Genomic DNA, 18524 nt, shown 5'->3' with positions numbered 1-18524 from the left:
GTTAACTTTGTTGGGAGCCAATTTACCAACCAGTATATTTCTGGATTGTGGGAGGAAACCAGAGTTCCCGGAGGAAACCCACGCAAGAAGGGGGAGAATATACAAACTCTGCACAGGTAGAGCCATGGTGGTAATCGATCAAAAGACCTCGGCGCTGGGAGGCAGTAATGCTAACTATTACACCATCCATACTGCCCAATATTTTCACCTTTTCGAGCGATATTGTTTGTAATATCGCCCAGTGTGTACGCACAATATCGTTAATGATGCGCGCTCCTGCAGGTCATTAACGAGGGCTTCTGTCGTCTGTACATGTAGGTCTATTTTGACTATGTTGTTGATGATGCATGTTCAGGACCGAGGCAGGATGACATCACTGAAAGATATTGTTAGCGATATCGGTCAGTGTGTGTGCACTACTTCGTTTGCCCAGGATGTCAAGGGGAAAAACTGACGATATTGCTAATGGAGCGCAAGTTTTGTAGACAGTGTAAAGGGCGATAAGGGCCGGGATGTAATGAAGTCCGAGTTCAGCGGCCGTACTAGGTTGTTGTTTTTTAAAGGGGCAATAATTTACAAGGCATGGTTTAGCCTTGTAAATGGTTTCCCCTTTAAAAAAAAGTCAGAGTTAGGCCGGCCGCTGAACTCGGACTTTATTACATCCCGCCCTAGGTCATAGATGTAAATGGGAGAGTAATGGGTAAGGTCTTTATAAGTGAGTGTGAAAAGTTTATTTGGATTCTGAAGGGGAACAGGAGCCAGTGTAGGGCTTATAAGAGAGGGGAGGTGGATGTAGCACGTTTGTAGAAGCAGATGAGCCAGGCAGCATTGAGAATTGATTGTCGTGGAGATAGGTGGTGTTCAGGAAGGCCAGATAAGAGGAGATTACAGTAGTCCAATATGGAGATGACCAATGAGTACATGAGGTTCTTAGTAGCATCCAGGGTGAGAAAGGGTCTGATCCTGCAAATATTTTTGAGATGGAAACACCAGGACTGCGAGAGGTGCTGAATGTGTGGTTTGAAGGAGAGGAAGAAATTAAGGATAACTCCAAAACAGCGTACTTGAGGGCTAGAGAAGATAGTTGTGCCATCTATAGATAGTGAAATTGTGAGAGGAGATGTTATGCAGGAGGTTGGGAAGAAGATCAGCTCAGTCTTAGACATGTTAAGTTTAAGAAAGCGCTGGGACATTCAAGAAGAGATAGCAGAGAGACAGTAGGAGACACAAGTGAGGACAGAGCGGGGGATGTCAGGGGAGGAAAGGTACATTTGATTATCATAAGCAAAGAGATGATATTGGAAGTCAAAAGAGCTAATGAGCTCACCTAAAGAGGACGTATAGACAGAAAAAAAGTAGAGATCTAAGAACAGAACCTTAGGGGACACCTATTGTTAGTGGAAGTAGGTGGGAGGTGGAGTCATGAGAGGAAATAGAGACGGAATGGTCAGAGAGCGAGGAGTACAGCCAGGAAAGGGCAGTATCATGCAGATCAAGGGAGTGAAGGATTTGCAGAAGGAGACGGTGGTCCACAGTGTCAAAAGCAGCTGAGAGGTCAAGGAGAATAAGCAGAGAGTAGTGGCACTTGGATTTGGCAGCAAGGAGGTCCTTGCAGACTTTCGTGAGGGCAGTTTCAGTGGAGTGGAGAGGACGGAAGCCCCGACTGAAATGGGTCAAGCAGGGAGTCGGAGGAAAGAAAGTCAGTAAAGCGGTTGTAGACAATATACTCAAGGAGTTAGGAGGCAAAAGGGAGGAAAGAGATGGGTCAGCAGCTGGTTAGTGTCAAGGTAGGTTATTATAAGAATTGGACATACAAGGGTATGCTTGAAGGCAGAGGGGAACAGAGGAGGCAGGAGTGAATAGGGTCATGTGTGGATGGGGGTTGGTGGGGGGAGATGATGAGGGCCATTACTTTCTTTCCAGATGCAGGGGGTAAAAAAGTCAGAGTTAGTATGGAGGATGGGGAGGGGGGTCAGGGAAAGTAGAGGGTGGTGGGATGTGATGTACTGACATATGGAGTCAATTTTGGATGTGAAGTGGGTGGCAAGTCAAGGGCAGAAAGTGACGAGGGAGTTGAGGTGGGGGTGGGCAGAGGACTGAGTTGACAGTGGCAAGGAGATGCCGGGGGCTTGAGACTGGGAGGAGATGATGTTCTTGAAATACAACTGTTTAGAGAGGAAGAGGGCAACACTGTAGGATGACATAATTCATGGGGATGTACCTCCTTCATACATCTGAAGGAGGTACATCCCCATGAATTATGGTAACGTCAATGTGTGGTCGCAGTGTTCAACTGCGCACATCCCCAACATTTACGGTAACCGTACACTGCTCATTTTCCTGCACATGTCTTTGGGGTTGATTCCATTAGGGCTTAAGTGCAGACGATGCCCGTGATGTACCATTGTGATGGCATTGAACAACGTCACCCTACATTGCCCCTAAATTGGACCGATTTCACCCCTTAATTATGTATTTCAGTTTATAACACCATAGATGTGCATGCTAAATGTGCAAATTGAAGCTAACATGTTACGGGTATGTGCACACTACACATCGCCCATAACTATGATTTGACAACACTCCTAATTGAATTGACCCCTATGGGCTGTGAGGGAAAACTGGCGGTGTTGGTGTCCCAAGGTGTTGGTATTTTATCCACTACTACAGCATTCTGACAGCATTTCACAGACAACGCCAAGAATGGAACTGCCCACATAAGATAAACCAGAGGGTTACTGCTGTTAAAAAGGGGGGGAAAATTATCATCAACCTTCACAACTTTGTGTAGCCCGTGAGGTCCCAGTCATAGGGGTTGATTCTATTAGCTCATCCCTTGAATCTGTGTGGCTATATACCGTACTTGTAGTTACTCCGGACTCGCTCATTTTGTTTGCAGCCCAATAAGGATGTGTCCACAGTGAGATGGGACTGCGGGGGCTGCAACTTGAGGCCAGAAGAGGTGCTCTTGCTGGTGTCTGTTAAAAGCTAAATGAATAACCCCCTCAGCATGAGCATTTAGTGATTCCCACTCTGGTACTTCTCGCAACTCATAGGGGTATGAGCAGAGATGAGCAACGCTTTCATTAACACAATTGTCTGGAATATATGCCGAAACAATGTGCTATACAGTTTCATGACCAGAGCCGGACTGGGACTAAAAATCTGCCCTGGGATATAAAACACTCAGGCCCATCTGCTGTCAGGTCCATGTACAGTATTGTTGCTTGCTGATGGGGACTTGCTGGTACAGTGCAACAAGATTGGCACAAACATACAGTATGTATCACATGGTGATAATAATCAGAACAGAAATACAATAAATAACAATATTTACTCCAATATAAACAAAATTAAGCCATACACCGGTAACTAATGGGATGGTGAGTGGGCAGCTAGTTCCATTATAGGAATATAAATAAAATTAGAAAAAAACAAAAACAACCTCTACATGCATCTACAGAATATATTACTTGATTGGGAAGATACTTTATAGCTTATATAGCACATACTGCACAGCCAAATTGTTAATCTTTGCTTGTTATGTCTTTTACTTTTTCGCAACCCAAACATTTGGGAGTAAATCACCGCACTATAGTTACAGTTGAGCATTTCTAAGGACAATGCTGAAAACTACCTGTGGCAACCTGCCGGACTAGATTACTAATAACAACTCTAGCAAAGTTCTATCGTCAAGCCTGTAAATCCAGCAGGTGGCCGTGCAGCCCAGCTGTCTCACAGACACACAGGGGCGGATTCAAAGTTGTTAGCAATTGGGCAAAAACATGTTGCACTGCAGGTGGGGCAGATGTAACATATGCAGAGATATTTAAATTTGGGTGGGTTATATTGTTTCTGTGCATGGTAAATACTGGCTGCTTTATTTCTACACTGCAATTTAGATTTCAGTTTGGACACCCCCCACCCAAATCTAACTCTCTCTGCACATGTTACATCTGCCCCACCTGCAGTGCAACATGGTTTTGCCCATTAGAGTGCTTTTTTGGTTTGCTAAAAACTCTGAATAACCTCCTAGCCTGCTCTTCTGTGTCTCCTCTCTCCTTCCCTTACTCCTTATTCTCAGTTGCACCTGCGGCCCCTCTTCTCACACGTTCCACCATTCCCTTGCATTGCAGAGCGCTCCAGAATAGTTTTGGCAGCCCAATATATTACCGAATGCTACAGACCATCGGCTTATCTGGTAGTTGCTATAAGTGCTTGTAACCAACAGAATCGGACCCAAATTTCATACTTTTAATTTTAATTTTGTAAACACATTTTATAGTATTTCACATTAGGGTTAAATAGAGGGGTTGGGTTTGTGTGACCGGCGGTCGGGAGACCACTGGTCACCATACCGATGCCGGGATCCTGGCTGTTAGGTGGCGGGGTGAGCGCAATGAAGTCCCTTTCAGGCTCACTGTGTTCGCCACACGAGTGGGAATACTAGTCCCTGTTGGTCGGCATGCCAACCGGCGGGATACTCAGGGTTCGGGATTCTGGCGTCGGTATTGTGACCGGCGGTCGGTCACATAACTGCATCCCAAATAGGGTTCAGTAAAATTATTTATTCATTTTCATATTTGTTTAGATGATTTGGATGATTCTACAGCCTCTAAATAAATTGAGAAATATAATCATCAATCATGTAATATAACATATCATTAATGCTATTAAATTACACGTAACAGGATTCGTTTCTGCTTCACAAAAAGCAAAGATCTGCTTCCTTTGCTTAAGTGCCACACTAACTACAATTTAAGTGTATTTCAAGGTGCACGCCTATTTCATGGTGCGTGGATCTGCCCCAGCTCTGGGCTGGGGATCTATTGCATAATCGTGTCAGTCTAGCACTAGCACAGTATACACCAAACATGCCTCTGCTGACAGCTCCCTGCGGTGGGAGAGGGGGAGAGAGAGACGGACAGATTGTCTATGCATGTTATCCAGTGCGGCCCTCATAAGATTAAGCAGTTAACTATTTAATATCAAAATATCATCGTTTACAGGAAACAGCACATATATTTATAAAGAACACCTGAAATAATCTGTGTAGTGCACAGCGTAATATTTATGCGCTATATAGATAACTATTAATAAATAAATGGTTAAAAAAGGTACAGTAGTTTGATTTGCCATAAACTAATCAACATAATTTACTGCTGCATAACCTCCCAACATTCTAAAAATGAGAATCAGGATTTCAAGTACGTGCTAAAGGCATGCGCACAAAAAGGGGGCCTGACCCCATGCTTGCTAGGCCACGCCCCCTGCCTTGTGACATTTCAGTGTCACTTCCCTGTTTCTCCTCACGATGGGTGTGAGCCCAGCCCAGCCCAGCCGCCAGCCTCCTCCTGGCACTAAATGGAGGCAGCAGCGGTAGCAGAGTGTTCCCCATTCTCGCCTGCGGGATACTGTAGCCTGAGGGTGAGACAGCGTGACAGTGCATGATAAGTGTGACTATCCTGCTGAAATCGTGACAGTTTGGCAGTCTTACCGACAATCTGGCTACCCCCTTCGGGAGGAGGCAGCCAGGTCAGAGCAGCAGGGGCGTGGCGATGCAGCTGGATGACGTTTAGGAGCGGGGTTGGGGTGTGGCTGCACGAGCACGTCATCATGGCCCCGCCCCCTGCCTAGCAACGCCGTTAATACTGGCATGGCTAGACAGGGGGCGGGGCCAGGATGACGCGAATCGCGTCATCTGACTCCTAGACCATGCCTTTTGAACTGCGCAGACGGGGGTTTGGTAGGTGATGCGGAGGGGGGGGGCTGGTGGGCAGTCGGCCGGGAGACTTGCCTACTCTTCCGGGGGGCCGGGAGCGCCACCCGATTTTCGGGAGCCTCCCGGCCATTCACAGGAGAGTAGGCAAGTATGCAGTTGGGGCGTATGCCACTGCAAAGCACAAGTTTGAGAAAGCTAAAGTTTGCCTCATTCCCTAGTACTTAAAACTTACCTACACATAGGGGGTAATTCATAGTTGATCGCAGCAGCAAATTTGTTAGCAGTTGGGCAAAATCATGTGCACTGCAGGGGGGGGTGGCAGATATAACATGTGCAGAGAGAGTTAGATTTGGATGGGTTATATTGTTTCTATGCAGGGTAAATACTAGTGATGAGCGGGTTCGGTTCTTCGGAAACCGGACCCCCCCGAACTTCACCCATTTTACACGGGTCCGAGGCATACTCGGATTCTCCCGTATGGCTCGGTTAACCCGAGCGCGCCCGAACGTCATCATCCCGCTGTCGGATTCTCGCGATATTCGGATTCTATATAAGCAGCCGCGCGTCGCCGCCATTTTTACTCGTGCATTGGAAATGTTAGGGAGAGGACGTGGCTGGCGTCCTCTCCGTTTATTAATGTTGATGCAAATATTTGTGCTTATTGCTTAATTGTGGGGACTGGGGAGCAGCTGTATTATATAGGAGGAGTACAGTGCAGAGTTTTGCTGACAGTGACCACCAGTATACGTTGTCTGCCTGAAAAACACTCCATATCTGTGCTCAGTGTGCTGCATATATCTGTGCTCACACTGCTTAATTGTGGGGACTGGGGAGCAGCTGTATTATATAGGAGGAGTACAGTGCAGAGTTTTGCTGACAGTGACCACCAGTATACGTTGTCTGCCTGAAAAACACTCCATATCTGTGCTCAGTGTGCTGCAAATATCTGTGCTCACACTGCTTTATTGTGGGGACTGGGGACCACCAGTATATTATATAGGAGGAGTACAGTGCAGAGTTTTGCTGACAGTGACCACCAGTATACGTTGTCTGCCTGAAAAACACTCCATATCTGTGTTCAGTGTGCTGCATATATCTGTGCTCACACTGCTTTATTGTGGGGACTGGGGACCACCAGTATATTATATAGGAGGCGTACAGTGCAGAGTTTTGCTGACCAGTGACCACCAGTATACGTTGTCTGCCTGAAAAACACTCCATATCTGTGCTCAGTGTGCTGCATATATCTGTGCTCACACTGCTTTATTGTGGGGACTGGGGACCAGCAGTATTATAAAGGAGGAGTACAGTGCAGAGTTTTGCTGACAGTGACCACCAGTATACGTTGTCTGCCTGAAAACCACTCCATATCTGTGCTCAGTGTGCTACATATATCTGTGCTCACACTGCTTTATTGTTGGGACTGGGGACCAGCAGTATTATATAGGAGGAGTACAGTGCAGAGTTTTGCTGACAGTGACCACCAGTATATATAGCAGTACGGTACGGAAGGCCACTGCTCTACCTACCTCTGTGTCGTCAAGTATACTATCCATCTAGATTCTATACCTGTGGTGCATTTTAGTTTTGCAGTTTGCTGACAGTGACCACCAGTATATATAGCAGTACGGTACGGAAGGCCACTGCTCTACCTACCTCTGTGTCGTTAAGTATACTATCCATCTAGATTCTATACCTGTGGTGCATTTTAGTTTTGCAGTTTGCTGACAGTGACCACCAGTATATATAGCAGTACGGTACGGAAGGCCACTGCTCTACCTACCTCTGTGTCGTCAAGTATACTATCCATCTAGATTCTATACCTGTGGTGCATTTTAGGTTTGCAGTTTGCTGACAGTGACCACCAGTATATATAGCAGTACGGTACGGAAGGCCACTGCTCTACCTACCTCTGTGTCGTCAAGTATACTATCCATCCATACCTGTGGTGCATTTCAGTTGTGCGCAGTATATATAGTAGTAGGCCATTGCTATTGATAATGGCATATAAGTCTGCCAAGGCCGATGCCCAATGTCATAGTAGAGAGCATGTAAAATCCAAAAAACAAAAGTTCAGTAAAATAACCCAAAAATCAAAATTGAAAGCGTCTGATGAGAAGCGTAAACTTGACAATATGCCATTTACGACACAGAGTGGCAAGGAACGGCTGAGGCCCTGGCCTATGTTCATGGCTAGTGGTTCAGATTCACATGAGGATGGAAGCACTCATCCTCTCGCTAGAAAACTGCAGTGCCACTCCTAGATGGGCCAGGTGTTTGTGTCGGCCACTTGTGTCGCTTAGCTTAGTCACACAGCTACCTCATTGCGCCTCTTTTTTTCTTTGCATCATGTGCTGTTTGGGGACTATTTTTTTGAAGTGCCATCCTGTCTGACACTGCAGTGCCACTCCTAGATGGGCCAGGTGTTTGTGTCGGCCACTTGTGTCGCTTAGCTTAGTCACACAGCGACCTTGGTGCGCCTCTTTTTTTCTTTGCATCATGTGCTGTTTGGGGACTATTTTTTTGAAGTGCCATCCTGTCTGACACTGCAGTGCCACTCCTAGATGGGCCAGGTGTTTGTGGCGGCCACTTGGGTCGCATAGCTTAGTCACACAGCTACCTCATTGCGCCTCTTTTTTTCTTTGCATCATGTGCTGTTTGGGGACTATTTTTTTGAAGTGCCATCCTGTCTGACACTGCAGTGCCACTCCTAGATGGGCCAGGTGTTTGTGTCGGCCACTTGTGTCGCTTAGCTTAGTCACACAGCGACCTTGGTGCGCCTCTTTTTTTCTTTGCATCATGTGCTGTTTGGGGACTATTTATTTGAAGTGCCATCCTGTCTGACACTGCAGTGCCACTCCTAGATGGGCCAGGTGTTTGTGTCGGCCACTTGGGTCGCTTAGCTTAGTCACACAGCTACCTCATTGCGCCTCTTTTTTTCTTTGCATCATGTGCTGTTTGGGGACTATTTTTTTGAAGTGCCATCCTGTCTGACACTGCAGTGCCACTCCTAGATGGGTCAGGTGTTTGTGTCGGCCACTTGGGTCGCTTAGCTTAGTCACACAGCGACCTTGGTGCGCCTCTTTTTTTCTTTGCATCATGTGCTGTTTGGGGACAATTTTTTTGAAGTGCCATCCTGCCTGACACTGCAGTGCCACTCCTAGATGGGCCAGGTGTTTGTGCCGGCCACTTGTGTCGCTTAGCTTAGCCATCCAGCGACCTCGGTGCAAATTTTAGGACTAAAAATAATATTGTGAGGTGTGAGGTGTTCAGAATAGTCTGAAAATGAGTGGAAATTATGGTTATTGAGGTTAATAATACTATGGGATCAAAATGACCCCCAAATTCTATGATTTAAGCTGTTTTTGAGGGTTTTTTTGTAAAAAAAAACACCCGAATCCAAAACACACCCGAATCCGACAAAAAAATTTCAGGGAGGTTTTGCCAAAACGCGTCCGAATCCAAAACACGGCCGCAGAACCGAATCCAAAACCAAAACACAAAACCCGAAAAATTTCCGGTGCACATCACTAGTAAATACTGGCTGCTTTATTTTTACACTGCAATTTAGATTTCAGTTTCAACGCATCCCACCCAAATCTAACTCTCTCTGCACGTTATATCTGCCCCCCCCTGCAGTGCACATGGTTTTGCCCAACTGCTAACCTCTGAATTAGGCCCATAGACATTAAGGAAACAGTTGAGCTTAAATACTTTATACTCCTGTTGACATTTAAAGGGGGAGATTCACCTAGCCACATTCTTCTGTGTACGCTACTGTGACTCGGGTTATCCAGGACAGGATAACCTTGCTCATTTTCTCTCGCATCCTATAGAGGTGCTAGTAAAAATTTACAAGATTTTCTCTTCCGTAATTATCCACACATTGCGCAAGGTTCCAATGGAACCTGATGCCTAAGTAAATCTCCTTCTAAAGCAATGATTGACTGTAGGTCATTCTAATTCCATCCATTTTATACCCTGCTCTTCTGCATATCAGTTGTTTGGAAGAATGTGGATAATAGATGCTGAGACCTTAGCTGAATATAACGAAAACCAACAACTCTAGAAACAAAAACAGGGCAATTAATGTCTCATGAAATCAAGTTTCTGTTCTCCACCGCTGGTAGAAATCTTAGCTCTAACTACATAAATAGGGAGGGGGTAAAAGGTTGTCACGATCGCTGATGGAGGCCAGCAGAACCATAAAGGAATGTTCTTCTACATTCCCATAATAAACAAATTGAGGCCGCTCCACCACAGTAGTCAAACTTGTCATTTAAACACAAGTCTTTAAAGTACACAAAAGTACCACTTTTGTATAGAAAATGATACAAAGCAGTCACGCTCCGCTGGGCTGTTACACGCCAGTATTCTGCTGAAGGGGTGACATCTGCCTTTTGTGTTAGGCAAACTGAAGAATGTAAAGATGCTAGTATTGACTTTATTTGCCTATTTGTTATAACTTTACACAATGTAATAGATTTAATCTTATAAAGATGAGAGCAGGAGCCTGGAAGAAGCTGAAGAGAGGTTGCACGAGGAAAGACGTCCGTGTGTCTATAACATGTCAGTACCTTTGTCTTATACATTACATTACTATAAAAAGTGACTCTCTTACTGGGAGTATTCCCATTTCTGAGAGACCAGTTGTTCCTCCGAAACCGAGCAAGTGGTCCAGAATGTTGCTCCGTCATTGGGGTATATTTACTAAGGTCCCGATTTTGACCGAGATGGTGTTTTTTCTTCAAAGTGTCATCTCGTGAATTTACTAAACTCAAATCACGGCAGTGATGAGGGCATTCGTATTTTTTTGGAAGTCCAAGAAAAAAAATACGAATGAATACACCATCGGTCAAATCCGCCTGTAATTTGGTAGAACTCGGTCATTTACTAAAAAGTGTAATTCACAAACACTGCCGACAATAGCCAAACACTGCCGTGAAAAAATACCAATCGTGAAAAAGTGCTAAAATAAAACAGACCTGCTTTTTTTTACCGTGTTCTGATAGGCATGCACGGATCCATGAGATCCGTGCATGTTTATCAGTGGGAACGGGGTGGGAAAGTGTTAAATTTGACAAAAAAAAATGTGTAGGGTCCCCCCTCCTAAGCAAAACCAGTCCCGGGCTCATTGAGCCGGTCCTGGTTGAAAAAATATGGGGGGAAAATTGACCGGGGTTCCCCCATATTTAATCAACCAGCACCGGGCTCTGCGCCTGGTCCTGGTTCCAAAAATACGGGGGACAAAAAGCGTAGGGGTCCCCCGTATTTCTGAAACCAGCACCGGGCTCCACTAGCCAGATACATAATGCCACAGCCGGGGGACACTTTTATATTGGTCCCTGCGGCCCTGGCATTACATACCCAACTAGTCACCCCTGGCCGGGGTACCCTGGAGGAGTGGGGGCCCCTTCAATCAAGGGCTCCCCCCCTCCAGCCACCCAAGGGCCAGGGGTGAAGCCCGAGGCTGTCCCCCCCATCCAAGGGCGGCGGATGGGGGGATGATAGCCTTTTTGGCAAAATTTGAATATTGTTTTTAGTAGCAGTACTACAAGTCCCAGCAAGCCTCCCCCGCAAGCTGGTACTTGGAGAACCACAAGTACCAGCATGCGGTGGAAAACCGGGTCCGCTGGTACCTGTAGTAGTACTACTACTAAAAAAATACCCCAATAAAAACAGAAGACACACACCTTGAAAGTAAAAGTTTAATTCATACATCCACACCTCCAAACATACATACTTACCTATGTTCACACGAGGGTCGGTCCTCTTCTCCATGTAGAATCCATGGGGTACCTGTTGAAAAAATTATACTCACATAATCCAGTGTAGATCGGTCCTCTTCTGTTCTATTTGTAATCCACGTAATTTGCAAAATAAAAAAACGGACACCCGACCTCGCACTGAAAGGGGCCCCATGTTTTTACATGGGACCCCTTTCCCCGACTGCCAGGAACCCCCCCTGACTTCTGTCTAAGAGGGTTCCTTCAGCCAATCAGGGAGCGCCACGTCGTGGCACCCTCCTGATCGGCTGTGTGCTCCTGTAGTGTATGTCAGGCAGCACACGGCAGTGATACAATGTAGCGCCTATGCGCTCCATTGTAACCAATGGTGGGAACTTTGTGGTCAGCGGTGAGGTTACTTTCGGTCAACCGCTGACCACAAAGTTCCCACCATTGGTTACAATGGAGCGCATAGGCGCTACATTGTATCACTGCCGTGTGCTGCCTGACATACACTACAGGAGCACACAGCCAATCAGGAGGGTGCCACGACGTGGCGCTCCCTGATTGGCTGAAGGAACCCTCTTAGACAGAAGTCAGGGGGGGTACCTGGCAGTCGGGGAAAGGGGTCCCATGTGAAAACATGGGGCCCCTTTCAGTGCGAGGTCGGGTGTCCGTTTTTTTATTTTGCAAAGTACGTGGATTACAAATAGAACAGAAGAGGACCGATCTACACTGGATTATGTGAGTATAATTTTTCCAACAGGTACCCCATGGATTCTACATGGAGAAGAGGACCGACCCTCATGTGAACATAGGTAAGTATGTATGTTTGGAGGTGTGGATGTATGAATTAAACTTTTACTTTCAGGGTGTGTGTCTTCTGTTTTTATTGGGGTATTTTTTTAGTAGTAGTCATACAGGTACCAGCGGGCTCGGTTTTCCACCGCATGCTGGTACTTGTGGTTCTCCAAGTACCAGCTTGTGGGGGAGGCTTGCTGGGACTTGTAGTACTGCTACTAAAAACAATATTCAAATTTTGCCAAAAAGGCTATCAGCCCCCCATCCGCCGCCCTTGGATGGGGGGGACAGCCTCGGGCTTCACCCCTGGCCCTTGGGTGGCTGGAGGGGGGGGAGCCCTTGATTAAAGGGGCCCCCACTCCTCCAGGGTACCCCGGCCAGGGGTGACTAGTTGGGTATGTAATGCCAGGGCCGCAGGGACCAATATAAAAGTGTCCCCCGGCTGTGGCATTATGTATCTGGCTAGTGGAGCCCGGTGCTGGTTTCAGAAATACGGGGGACCCCTACGCTTTTTGTCCCCCGTATTTTTGGAACCAGGACCAGGCGCAGAGCCCGGTGCTGGTTGATTAAATATGGGGGATCCCCGGTCAATTTTTTTCCCATATTTTTGCAACCAGGACCGGCTCAAAGAGCCCGAGGCTGGTTTTGCTTAGGAGGGGGGACCCCACGCATTTTTTTAAATTTTTTTTAACAATGTTTTATTTTTAAAGAAAGGTGCACAATGAAGCCCAACACGGATCTCACAGATCCGGCCGAGATTCATTGTGTTAAAGTCGGCAGTGTTTTTCAATTCACTCACGTAAAACACTGCCAAAAAATACGAATGACATCGACATCGGTAAATACGAAAATGCAGAATACAACAGCTTAGTAAATTAGTCGTAATAAATTCAAAAAGTTGCAATTTTACACTTTCGATGTCATTCGTGATAGAACTTTAACCTCAATCGGAAAAATACGAATTTTAGTAAATATACCCCATTGTCTACTACTGGCTTCAAAGTTACAAACACTAAAGCACTGTGATGCAAAAAGGTTTTTTTGTGAAGTCATGCTCTTTTTTCTGGCAAAACGCACCAGTATTTACCAATAAATGTATGACAAGATGGTAGTTCTTAAATGTGTCCATACTGTAGTTCCGTAGTTCAGTGCTTTCATTATTGCTGGCTTGGGAGATTAAGGTGGGTCACTCTTCAGGGCATTATATTGTATACACATAATATTGTTATCCTTGAACACAGAAATGTCATCAAAATTATGGTTTTATTTTAAGCAAACAAGTACATCATGTAACCCAATAAGGCAAAATATTGTACATTATTTTTTTTTTTGTTTAAGAACAAACATAGTGTACTTTTAATGAATATGCTGCAATCCTACATACGTTTTAAGCATAGTTGCCTACATCCTGGCTACTCTCTCTGCCAGGGGTGGGGAGGAGGTGGAATGTGGACGTGGTCACCATGAACGCATCATTGCAGCCACCCCCCCCGCTCTGTAATGCCGAGATTACCAGCATTATACTGCAGGGGGCGTGGCTATGATGACGCCATTCAGTGAGAATGACGTGATCAACTACACGGACCGCCCACTTTACTCACTAAGTGGGTGGCCGGGCAGGGGGTTACTTACAAAATCGTGAGACTTCCTGTTCTCCTGGGGGGCCAGTAGGGCCACCTGATTTTCGGGAGCCTCCCAGCCATTCCGGGAAAGTAGGCAAGTATGTTTTTAAGGTTTTAAATCTTTATATCTCCTACACCATAAAACAAATGAACATAGGATCATCATAGTTTGCAAGAGGTGGGCCTCCTATTTCAAACTACTGGGTTTATTTACTAAGCCTTGGAGAGAGATAAAGCGAAGAGAGGTAAAGTACCAACCAATAGGCTCCTAACTGTCATTTTTCAAACTCAGCCTGTAACATGGCAGTTAGGAGTTGATTTGCTGGTACTTTATCTTATCTCTCTTCAAGGCCTAGTTTAAAAAAAAACCTGTGCCCCTACAACAGTTCGGGGGAGATTCAATTGTTTGAAAAGTCAGTTGGGTGTCTGTAATTTCCTATCCCATAGACAGTAAAAAAACAGACACCCAACCGACTTTTCAAACATTTTAATTCCCCCCTTAATGTCTTCTGATTAGTGTAACCACTAAAACAGCTGGGTACCCACATATGGCAGACGGAAGTGCCATCCTAGAAACTACTATCTTGTGATCACCTGTGCCAATATCACTCTGCACTGTGCAAAATGAACATGCTGTGCCCTAGATGACCGGATACAGGGGTGGGGTGGTGGGCAGCAGGTATACAGGATTGACCCCATAGTCAGATGTCATTACTTCTGCCTATGGCAGAAGGCGAAGTTGTCACTGGGAAGATGGTGCTGCGGATGAGGGGGGACTGGCTTCCCGGATCAAAGTAAGTATTCACTGGAGGGGTGGGAGCGGCAGACCCGGGCCCAGTTAATAAGTACCCGACCCCACCTCTCTGCACTAGTGATTTGGCAGTACCATGACATCACGGACATGAAACATCAAGCTTCAGCAAGCAGTATGCTTGAATACTGGCAGCATGTTTGATTTCTTCTGGGGCCCAAAAGATCTGAGAATAATAGCCTCAGCCCCAACACAAATGCCCCGCCCCCTCCCCAACATGTGTTCCTCCCTATATGCCATTGCACAGCTGCCATTTATCTAACAATGACCCATTTGATTTCTACATGTAGAGGTGGTAGGACATAATAAAGAAGTACAATCTACTTTGATGAAAGTATGGGTTGGGTATGGCTTACCGGCACTGGGGATCCGGGCGGTCAGTATACCGGCCGCGGGATACCGGCATCAGAATGCCAGCGGGAGGTGAGTTCAACTAAGCCCCTTGCGGGCTCGGTGGCGAGCTGCGCTCACCACAGGTTCTACTACCACTCTATGGTTGTCATGGACACCCACGAGTGGGAACAGTCCCTTTTAGTTGGCATGACGACTGTCGGGATTAAGAAAGGGTCGGGATGTAGCCGTCGGTATTATGAGACTGCCGGTCATATAACTACATCCCAAATGTATGACAGAATTTGGAACAAAGGGCTATTTAGTTACGTATAGAAGTGTATGCCAATCAATAAATTCCGCAGTCCTTCCAGCATAGTTTCCCTATTGCTCTTGAACAGATGCCTGAAAATAGATACACTGGGATTTGCTGGCTTTACACTCTAAGTTGAACCAGACGTCCTGGTGATGTTTGTTAAATAAACAAAGTGCCACACAGGAAAATGCCTGCCGATCTATAGTAAGGCATAAGATAGCGTACAGCAAAAGAGAAACTGCCGGCATTATCAGTGATTTTCACTCAGCCAGGAATGAAATATACACATGGAGATGTGATACCAGACCCTGAGCCAGCGGCACTGCAGACATATGCAGAACAAGCAGTAACAGAGATGTATTATCCTAGCTGGCTGGCTGTCCTTGTTAGGCTGAATACAGTCTCGCCCATTTTTGCCAGCAGTAGGGGTTTTCGTCCTTTCTTCAGTCAAAGATGTGAAACTCTAGGAATTGTTTCTCATTGTAGGTCTTTTGTCCACATCAAGTTTGGTAGAGGAGATGTTTTGTAATTTAGAAATGACAAACCAAAAAGACAAAAAAAAGAAATAAACAATAAAATGATTGGATACCTGCAGAAAACTTATTTAAGATGTTTTACACTCTCTGTTTAGTAGTAGTAGTGCTATCCTGGTGGCCATTTTCCAAAACAGGCCATTCTGGCGTCTACTACCCATAACAAAAACACCTCCTGGTGGCTACTTTTCCATGATAACAGAAGCCCATTATGGCATCTAGGATCCAAAAGAAGGCTAGTAAAAAAAACAGTCCGGTCCAGTAAAAAAAACATAGCCCGGTCCAGTAAAGCTGCATCCAAGAATTCAGCCGATGGCCTCAGTGCAAACAGAAAACGGGGCAACCTGCTGCTGCTTCCCAGCATCTAGGCATTGTGAAGATCCCAGGGAGGTGACGGAGACCCCCCCGCAGACCACCTCACAGGTATCGCGGGGGGCCTCCGTCACCGCATTGCGATATTGATCGCATATGTTAGTACATATGCAATCAACATCGCTGCGATAAGCGGTGAGGGGCGGCGATCTATCTTAATACATCCCGCCCTATATCTGTAATTAGGGTGTGCAGTCTAAGGCCCCCAGATATTGAGGGTCATTCCGAGTTGATCGCTCAGTAGCAGTTTTTAGCAGCCATGCAAACGCATAGTCGCCGTCCACTGGGGAGTATATTTTCGCTTTGCAGAAGTGCGAACGCCTGTGCAGCAGAGCGCCAGCAAAAACATTTTGTACAAAACAAGACCAGCCCTGAACTTACTCTTCGTGTGCCTTGATTCTAACGTTGGAGGGTTGGCTTTTGACGTCACACACCCGCCCAGCATTCGCCCAGCCATGCTTGCGTTTTCCCTGGCAAGTCTGCGTTTTTCTAAGCACTCCCTGAAAACGGTCAGTTGACACCCAGAAATGTCCCTTTCCTGTCAATCTTCTTGCGGCCGCCAGTGCGAATGAAAACGTCGCTAGAACCTGTGCAAAACCACAAAAGCCTTTGTACTCATACGTCATGCGTGCGCATTGCGGTGCATACACATGCGTAGAAATGCAGATTTTTAGGCTGATAGCTGCGCTGCGAACAACGGCAGCTAGCGATCAACTCGGAATGACCCCCATTGTCTTTTAAACTAGTAGACAGCACATACTGTAGCACTATGTTTCCCTCATAGCAGTAAGTACAGTAGGTAGCTACTTGTATATCTGACTCATATAGTGCCAGGAACCACTGTAAAACTGGGTGCTTCCTACTAGTTATTAATGACCATTCACGGGAGACCCTGGAGTCAGAGATAAGTCCATAAGAAATAAAACCTGACCCATTGGCAGTGGGACCTGCCTGGGAAATTGCCCTCTTTGCTCACACTCACTGGTGCCGAGAGGCATTAATATACGCATTAATGCCTGTGCAATCAATGCCACGCAGGCCATCTGCATTCATCACTGTCTCAGTCCCTAGATCTTACACCTGAATAAGCTGAGACTGTTACGTCAAACCTAAAATGATTCACGTTATGTCCCTTTTTTATGAAAATAATTCACACGTTTGATCGAAATTTCCAAATGCCACTATAAGGACTCTGCGTTCCTTTGGGATTATTAAATAGTTTGGCCACTGTTATTGTAAGCAGTGTATTAGCCTGACACAGAGACCAAATAAAGCCCCCATTCATTACATATTTTGTGGTGACAGCTTAGTGAGATATCTAAGTTCTATTCAAACAGTTCCACGAAATTCACAGAATACCCAAAGGATTGCTTATAAGGGAAATGTATATTTGTTTTACCATGATCCCAATTTGGAAAGTTGCGTGTAGATAAGAAACACTTAAAGGACAACTATTACAAACTTCTAAATTGAACCTAAGGTGCTGCACAGTTTTAAGCACTTTCACAGTTGGCAAACGCACGCGGTGACCTTGCTCCCGCTGTGGTGCGAGCACATCACACGTAACACAAACGCACTGGGAGAGAAAAGGACCGGGAACAGAGAAGGGTTAGTAGAACAGGATAGGAGAAGCTCTTCATCGTTGTGGGATAGGAGAAGCCACATAAATAAGGAAGAAATATTACACTTTTAGGTAACACATCACCAATCCCTTAAAGTGGAACCTATTGGTGCCATCTTCATCATACAAATACATTTTCTAAATAAGTTATAGAATATTTTGAAATCCTTAACTACAAGAAGAAGGATCACCTTCATTTATGACCAGGGGCGAACTGGCCATAGGGCTCACCAGGAAGATTCCTGATAGGCTGAGGTGTCTGTGGGGTTTGTTTTATAGGTTGTCATGTGGCCTCACCCTCCACATGACAGGCAGCCCACCGCACTCAGTACACTGCATTGTCCCCATTCATTCTGTTATTCCATCTCTGCAGTACAGCAACTCTGCTATCCAGTGATACTGCCGCCATGGCTACACGTTCTATCTCTTGTGCTGCCCACGTCGGGCCATGTCTACAAAATTTTACAGGGCCACTTTTAGTTCCCAAACCAGCCCCTGGTCTCAAACACAACTGCAGCAAAAGACACAAGGAAGGGCTCAATTGCATGCAATCAGGAACTACGAGGAGGGATCCTGCCACCCTCAACAGACCCCACCCCCTCATCTAATGGCACCCTCAGTAAGGCGGCTTCCATAAATTCCCCGGGCTGATTTTCCATCCCAATCTGCC

The 18524-nt window shown here is 45.9% G+C and overlaps 1 protein-coding gene across 7 annotated transcripts in view; it reads right to left on the bottom strand.

Moving 5' to 3' along the window:
- The window catches only part of CALD1 (caldesmon 1), a 267520-nt gene that overhangs the window by 90104 nt on the left and 158892 nt on the right, over positions 1-18524 (bottom strand). The gene's annotated exons all lie outside the window — the stretch shown is intronic.

The sequence above is a fragment of the Pseudophryne corroboree genome, chromosome 6 (genome assembly GCF_028390025.1).
Source record: "Pseudophryne corroboree isolate aPseCor3 chromosome 6, aPseCor3.hap2, whole genome shotgun sequence".
NCBI lineage: Eukaryota > Metazoa > Chordata > Amphibia > Anura > Myobatrachidae > Pseudophryne > Pseudophryne corroboree.
Note: the sequence above shows the minus strand (reverse complement) of the source record. Positions and strands in the feature narration are given on the sequence as shown.